Genomic DNA, 8606 nt, shown 5'->3' on the forward strand with positions numbered 1-8606 from the left:
TTTAAAACTTTTTATAGCACTTCATATGCTAGAATATTACTTCATATATATAAAAAATATCATATTACCTAATTACACTCTAAGTCTCTTTGTCATCTTAGACTCAACAACATTAGAGTACATTAGGGACACGGCCCTTAAAACATAAGACATAAAGTATACAACTTGTAAAACTTTACAACAAACATAAGCAGAAGATCCTTGAACTTAAGGATTCCTTTCATTGAGCTTGGGAATCACATATCGAGCTCCTAAATCGTATAGACATCCTTTAATTATCCATAACCTACACTTTGTGTAAAAAGTAAAGAAGAATGGGATTAGTACAAGAATGCACTAAGATGGTTACCATGCAAAAACATGCATTTAAAAGGAACATTTTATTGAAATCATACTTCACGCCTTTTTGAGTAAATATTTATAAAACATTTATACAATTACATTTTTGTCATTCACATACTTTATATAAACATATTCAAAGGTCAAACATCATAGAAAATCACATATAGAATTTAAGTCATTTTTTAGTCACATTATAGTAAGCATTTCTCTTTACAATGAGTATTTTCCTTTCACAGGGAACTTCTTCCATTTTACTCATTAACCTCCCAAGTAACCCTCTAGTGATACTTGGTGCAGTGCATCACCTTAAGGTCACAAGAAAACATACATACAACCTACATAAGCCAACACATATCATCATATAAACATAAAATATCAAAGACACATTTAAGTCAAGAGTCTATTGGCTTTACAGTAAGCTACATCACTTTGCACGCATATAATGACTTCACTTCACATAAATCATTATAAGACTTTGTTCATGACCTCAATCTTAGTCTACTACAGCAATGTACATATGAATCCCCATAACCTCATACATCCCTTCATGAGACCACAAACCTTAGCATTCAATTCATACATCAACATATTAAGTGAAAACAACCTCATTCATGTCAACAACCTTCATCATATAGCCATTAAGACCCATATAGTACATATAAGAATAATACCCCATCACATAAACTCATGCCATGCACATCTTCATGACAAATATACAAATACTATCATGTCAAGCATAAAGACATAATCATAATCATACACATTAGAACACCTTCCTAGAACTTCCTAAGGTGCCACTTGTGCAATGTCTAGGTGGGTTCATTACTTCCACCTATCCTAAGTAACCTCCCTTAAGTCATCCTAGTTAGGGTCCTAGGCATTTGCTTCCGTTGTCCATTTTACTTAAGGGAAACTATCGCCTTAACCGACACTAAGACCATGGGTGCTAAACATGAAATTTGGTGTTGTAGAGCCTTAATCCAATGGAAGGTGTTCTTACCTAGCCAAGGTAGAACATTAACACATGCTAGCATTTTAGTATATATCACATTGTTGGATCCTATGTAGCAAGCATAGTTTATGGAACTAAGAGATATGTATTCTCCCTCTACATACCACTTAGAAATTAGGGCCTCCTCTCATGGGAATCTATTGGATGAGTATCCCTCTTTGGGGAGTCAAAACCACATATAGAACTGTAGGGTGAATCTTCCTCTATGGAAAGCCATCACCTCCCATTGTCAAGTTCACTCGGTGCTAAGCTAAGTTCCCTTTATTAAAAGCCTTCATTAACATTACTTTATAAAATTAGGCTTTAAGAGATTGACTCCCTATATGCTTAGATCATAGGTCATAGATGATACTTCATCAACCTAAATCATGTGAGAAACCCTTTGGCATGGACATAACATATATCATTAGCACTATCTAGTTTAGGATACACTTGATCCCACCTTTCGAGGCTCCTCTATTGACTGGATCATTATTCATGTGTGTGTGTGTATACATATATGTGAGCAAACCTTTCACATAACACATTAAGGACACACATGTTCATACATTCATATTCATGCACATAGAAACCAAAACTAGAAACTATCCTATTAAGGCACACATGTGCAATGCATAGGCAAATTCTCATACCCTTGCCCATACTAGTACACCTATCAAATCATCCAAGTTAAGGAAATACATACAATACTTTTATAGACATCATCTTAACATGCATAGTAGTAGACACTAGTGAATATGAGAACTACCTTTCATTTAGACATCATGACCTATACTACTTGTAAGCATGCATAATGTGTGAGTGTGTGTACATTGGTAAACATGATCACATAATGGCTATCCATAATATCTTGAGGCAGCCACCCTCCTAAGACCATAATGCACAGCAAAACATAGACCACACAACACCATTTAGCATAGGAGGCAAGAAAATCTTCATATTACATTCAAGACTCCAAATCTTAGCTATTCACACATTCACATAGGGATAAATGGTTAGGGGTCATCAATCCTTAATACTTCATTAATGGAAGCACCTACACATGATCTTTTATAACCATCTACATGCTCATAACAATAGTAACATAACCTAGATTCACAACTAAAGCAGTAGACTAGGCACAAGTTACACATAAGGTGATCATCATAACCACTCATTCATATATTAATCATTTTGCCTTTAAAGCCATAGTCAACACATATATAATGACAATAAAGTAAACACCTCCACCATAAGTGGACCATACCACAAAATGTCATACAAGGTTTTATCAACATTACTATAAAGAAGTAGAGAAGTAGAAGAGTAGAACAATTCTTACCAATCCTCCAGCCTTTGGTCATCATTGATTATTACTACTATTTCATCAATAATTCAAGTATAGGACAGTAGCTAAAACATAATAATCATATACAGAGTCATGCATAAGTTACTACAAGATCATGCTACAAACTAGTTCAACACATCATTAACATACTAGAATGTAGAAGGACATAGACCATTAACCAATGTCACTTACATGGATTATAGGTCATATTTCATCAATAACATAAATCTAGGGTAGTAGCTAATTATACACTTAATATAACAATATCATTTTTAAAGACCTACAAGATCAAGATACCAACATAGGCACTAAACTATCCATTCAAGAGAGAGTAGAGGAAATAGGCAATAATACTAATTCCCTAAGGTTATGATCATCAATAATATTTTTAACAATAATATACATGTTAGTAAGTAGCTAAAGAGATTATTAATCAAAAAGGAATCATGCTTCGTCTAACCTCAAATCGAGATCACATCACATACATAGTATTATCTATCGATAGACTGGAAGAAACTAAATCAATTCATGCCAATCCTTCCTTACTTTTGATCGTACGAGATTCATATCCATAATTCAATCATGATATTACAAGAACAACAACACCAACACAAACAATTTAATATAAGTATAAATCAATAAAAGCGATTTTATGCTACTACCACGGGGCTCGAGGGAAACCTAATACCTTCCCCTCGATCATCAAAATTATATAGCTAAATTTTTGGTTCGCAGACCAAAATAAAGATTCTTCTCCTTTTGGTTAGGGATTAAAAATAAAAGGTGACTTCAACACCATAACTCAATTTCAAGTGACGACTCTGAATAAAAAATAAAATAATCTCTAAATCAGTACTATCACTTAAATTGGAAAACCCTCGTCGCCCTGCGTGAAAAAAGGGGTGTGACAAGACCGTTTCCTCCCATCCAGTTTCGGTCAAACTGTTGGAAACCAAGATGGATCATATGTCATCTCACCTAAATCCGAGATAGCAAGGGGGTTTGCCTAGTGATATTATGGTCATCCCAAGAATGAGGTTTGAAAGTGGACTTGCAACATGCCGCGACGTTACCTAAGGTGTTATTTGGGAGGCAACCCAAAACCCTTTAACTACTTTTTGTGTCTTGATAAAATAATAATGTGTTGTTTGTATAGGCTGTAGTTTGGAAATACTTGAAAAGGTGTATGAAGGCGACTCGCTCACAAGTTTGACGACCCCAACTTCTTTCGACGTCTACCTCAGGACATCTTTAGATTAGATCTTGTAAAAGTAGGTGGTCTATAGAAATTATTTGCGAATCGCCAACCAATTTTGCAACCTCGATGAAGACTTCCATTGGGATTCCTATGCAAACTAAGGATCCTGTCAAATTCAGCAAAGAAACTAGAGACTCGACGACTAGGCGAGCTTTACTAATATCGTCGCACGGTCGAAATCTGAATGAACGTTACGCGCCAACGATTTAAAGTACCAAATTCATTTACTCTTCTCACTTTTTCCCTTCACAAACTCAGACCAGCACTCTAATTTTATAGTTCTTACACTTTTAGACTATTTAAGTGTTGAAATCATGCTTGGATATGGATTGCATCTTGTTGTGATTAGCCATGTATCAAATTGATTCTCTTGTGATGACCGTTGAACACTAGCGAAATTGGTTAGTCTTGTTTGACTTAAGGATCGATGCCTAATGTGATAAGCTTACTATGATCCATGCATGAATAAACCTAGAATTTGCCCCGTTAGTCGAGTCAATTAAGTAATGTTTTCTCATGATGATCTTAGGCACTTTTGAAGAGTGTGAGCCAATTTGACATACACCTCTCTTGTGACCCACCATGTGATGTGTGAACTCACTTGAACACCCCTTGAACTTTACCTTTATTTGGAAGAAAATTGTTAGAACCTAGACCTTTATTCATACACTACCTATAATCCTTGTGACTTGTGGTTTAGTGAATAGCCAATTTAAACCAAAGGCTTAAGTTGGGGTTATGGTGAAAAGGAAAAGGGAAAGTCAAGAAGTGCAAGAAAAGTCTCCATTAAATCCATTAAACCCTGGTATTGCAAAGGAATGAAAACCATCCATAAAAATAATGAAAAAGAAGGTTGTAGAATAAAAGTGCAAAAGAAATTTGTATTTCCAAGCAATCCATGGACGTGAATAATATGATGACTTAGAAACACTAGAAGAAGAATCGATAGAAGAAGGTGGAGAAAATGAAGTGTTGTGAACACCACAATTCCTGAGGATATTTAATCACTTAGCCTAAATGACCATAACTTTGCACTCAACCCCATTACAAGCCTTGAAAATACCTTTTTGATCCTGAGAAAGCAGAAACGATTCTTGACTTGAAAAAAGGGCAAACCTATGGGTGAAAACATGCATTGTGTTCCTCTTTTTGAGTGTGAGAGTTGTGTCTGATTTCTGAACCTTAATTTGATTATACACTTGTGTGTGAGAATGTAATTATCATTTGTGTAAGGGTATTCAAATGCTTATGTTTGAGCTTGAACTTGCACGTGAAGAAAGTAATGCGAGCTTGAAAATCTTTGATATAGTGTGTCACAACATGAATCTTTGAGTTCACAATTGATCCTTGAATAAATAGTTTGATTCTGGTTGTATATGTTCATGATTGAGTCTTGTGTACTGTTTTAGACATCCTATTTGAACTACTGAACTTGAGTTTTACTTGATGACAAACAAAAGTTTAAGTAGGGGTGTTGATGAGTATACAAATTGGACTCATTTAGGGCTACATTTTAATAGAAATAGTGTTCTCTAATGCTAGTTTTATCTCAATATCTGATGAAAACTACCAAGTTTCAGGTATTTGAAGTTTCAAAGAAAGTATGGACACTATGGCGCGAAAAGGAAAAAGAAGGCTGAAAAGAACAAAGAAACTGAAGCCTGAGTGTCGCCAAGTAAACTTGGTACATTGCCGAAGGGACATACTTCTCCCTTTATTCCAAAACGTTGAACCCTGAAGGAAAAGGATCAAATTAACAGAGAAAGACTAGTCAATGCGCCGCTGAACTGTTCGGCAAAGCAATTTTATATCACCCAATGGTCCAGGACTTAAAGATGCTCTGGGCAAGCACTAAAAGGCGATGAAATAGAACATGAGAGAGTCTCCAAGTCATTCGGTGACCTCGACTAACCTCGCCGAACGATCCATCGCAGCACAAAATCTGAAAACTATAAATACTAGTTTTAGTTGTTAATTAGAGGGCCGGAACATTATTCTAGTTTTTAGACTTTAAACTTTAGGTTTTCATATTTTCTGTCAAGTTTGAAGAGAGTTTTTGGAAGACATGAAGAAGAAAGGATTTCATCTTCTCCGAATTGAAAGTGGGTTTTATCAATTTTTATTCCTTTGCTTAAATCAAGATTTATCTTCTTATATACCCATTTGATTTCAATATCATTAAAGGTGTAATTTCTTATTTTTTGATGTGTGGCTAAAACCCCATTCTTGGGATATGATTTAGCAAATATGAGTTAATATTATTGTTGGGTCTTGCTTGTTGATAGCTTAGATGTAGTTTAATGGTGATTTTATTTTGTGGTTGTGGTTTAATCTTATGGATTTATAGTTGAAAATACAATTTAATCCATGTGTTTTCGGCTTGCTCAAGACAGAGGTCGCAAAACCAAGACCACTAGATTAATGGCCTAAGGAGTGAGTTGACAGGAGGTTTAGCCCAAGAGGGTGTACACTAGTCCCATATTCTAACACTTAGCTCGAGAGAGTGAGTGGGGTTTGGCGTAGGCTGGTCTTCATGCGGCAAGTAAGTGTCCGAGAGGAACCCATATGAAACGGGGTAAGTTGCTCGAGAGAGAACTTATTGCTAGTTAAAGCTCAACCTAGTCACTATTTTTCTAATTTTCTATAAAAACATGTACCTAGTAATCTATATTAATTTATATTGCAGTCACATCTCAAGAATTCTCCCTCATACTTGACTTTTTTCCCTTAATTTTACTTTTTTACTACTTGTGAAAAATCCCCCATTTGATATTTGACACTTTCGCGTCACCCCTTTTTAATTTATGTTTTTCCTTGTAAATCTCTTTAGCTACGACCCTAACCCCTCTCTTGGATCACTATATTATCAACGATCGTAGACACTCGAATCATGGTTAGTATCGTTGGTCACGATAAGCATCACCTTCCCACGGGTCATGTGGTATCCACAACCGTAAATGGCTTTGTGGTCCACATGTTTATGTTGTTTTCTGTCTCAAAGTATATGTTTGATTTATGAGGTCTTACAATCAAAACAAGACCAAACATATTGACATCAAATAGAACTTTGTGAGAGACGTAGTGGCAAGTGGGGAATTGAACTTGCAATACATTTCTACACGTGAAATGATAGTCGATCATTTTACGAAGGCCATCTCTAAAGACTTGTTTGAAAAAACGTGTCAGGGCTCTAGGTTTGTGTAGGATTTAATGATATTTCAGTATTGTAAAATACATGATTGTTATAATATTCTCTTCAATATAATTCTATCGAATTGATGTTCGAATGCGGTATGCATGTGATATTTTGTAAAACAATAATGTTTGTCAAATAAGTCACGAAATTGGCTCTCTCACACAAGAAAACATCTCTTATGTCGATGAACGGGAAGAGATGAGTTTCGCCTACATATTATGACTTGTTTTATGAATCATACAAGTGTTTCTCTAAGAAAATGAGTTTAAGGATCACTGATGATAGAAACTAGAGTTAAACATCTGGAGGTTTTTAGACCAAGATTCGTATGATGGTGGATAATTGGAAAAATGAGACACATATACCAATATAATGTGAAAATATTGTAGCATGTATTTCATACCACGTGTGTCAAGCGATCAATGGGTCAGTGAAAGAATGGTGCCCCACTTCTTCATTGGATGAGACCCTGAAAAGTTAAGACTCATCAAAGAAATTCCCCTTGACCTTTTGTTGATTTTTAAGTTTCAATCCATGTTGCTATTTTAATATGTTACTAATAGCCATGAATGATTCGGCAATGCAGTGTATGTCTAAGAAGGAGTCAAATATGAACAAATAGATTTAAGCAAAAAGAAAGGACAATCAATTGAATAATAAACTTACATTCACAAGTCGGCTATTGCACTAACTATATAGGTATAAAATGCAATTATATGTATATAGTTAAACATGGATTAGAGTTAACCTCTTTACGAGGATGAGAGATCGAATGAGTAACTACTGAAGTAGTGAATGAAGTCTGGGTATTGTGAGTAATAGTATCCTTAAATTAATAGTGAATATTTTCCACATGTGATTGAATTCCTATGTAGGGATTGTAAAAACCTTGAAGGCAAGCCTTAGAACTCACAGGTCGCACGAACTATTGTCATATGAATCGTGTGTTTAGTTGATATCATATCGATTTGGATCTTGTCCACCATATGCGAAGTAGAGATGTAAGTTTTGGATTGCAGGTCGCTTATATGGATTAACCTGATCCGAAGTTCTTTTTTTTTTTGAAAAAGAGATAAGCACCAATTTGAAAAAAGGCTGAGAACCGTTCCAAATAGTTACTTTGTAACTGTTTCAACGTATACTGATTTCCTTAAATGAGCGTTGAATGCTTTTCAGAAGATATGAGTGAGGAATACAAAAACAGTGGGAGAAACAAAAAAATCTTCTTCAGTGATATTAACCAAATAAAAGTGACATTTAGTTTGTGGACACAGATGTCACGGACCTAGAGATTCTGTCAAGACTCCGTGCGGCACTTGACGGTTTACTCACGATTCTTTCACGATCTCGTAAACTTAAGTAAGCCTTTTACTACTCGGAACGCTAAGAGAATAAGAAGAAAGACAAAGACAAAACTTTGGAAGAGAGGACTTGTATTTTATTAGTCAATTGATGGATGATTTACAAATAC

This window comes from Solanum pennellii, chromosome 12 (genome assembly GCF_001406875.1).
Source record: "Solanum pennellii chromosome 12, SPENNV200".
In the NCBI taxonomy this organism is placed as follows: Eukaryota; Viridiplantae; Streptophyta; class Magnoliopsida; order Solanales; family Solanaceae; genus Solanum; species Solanum pennellii.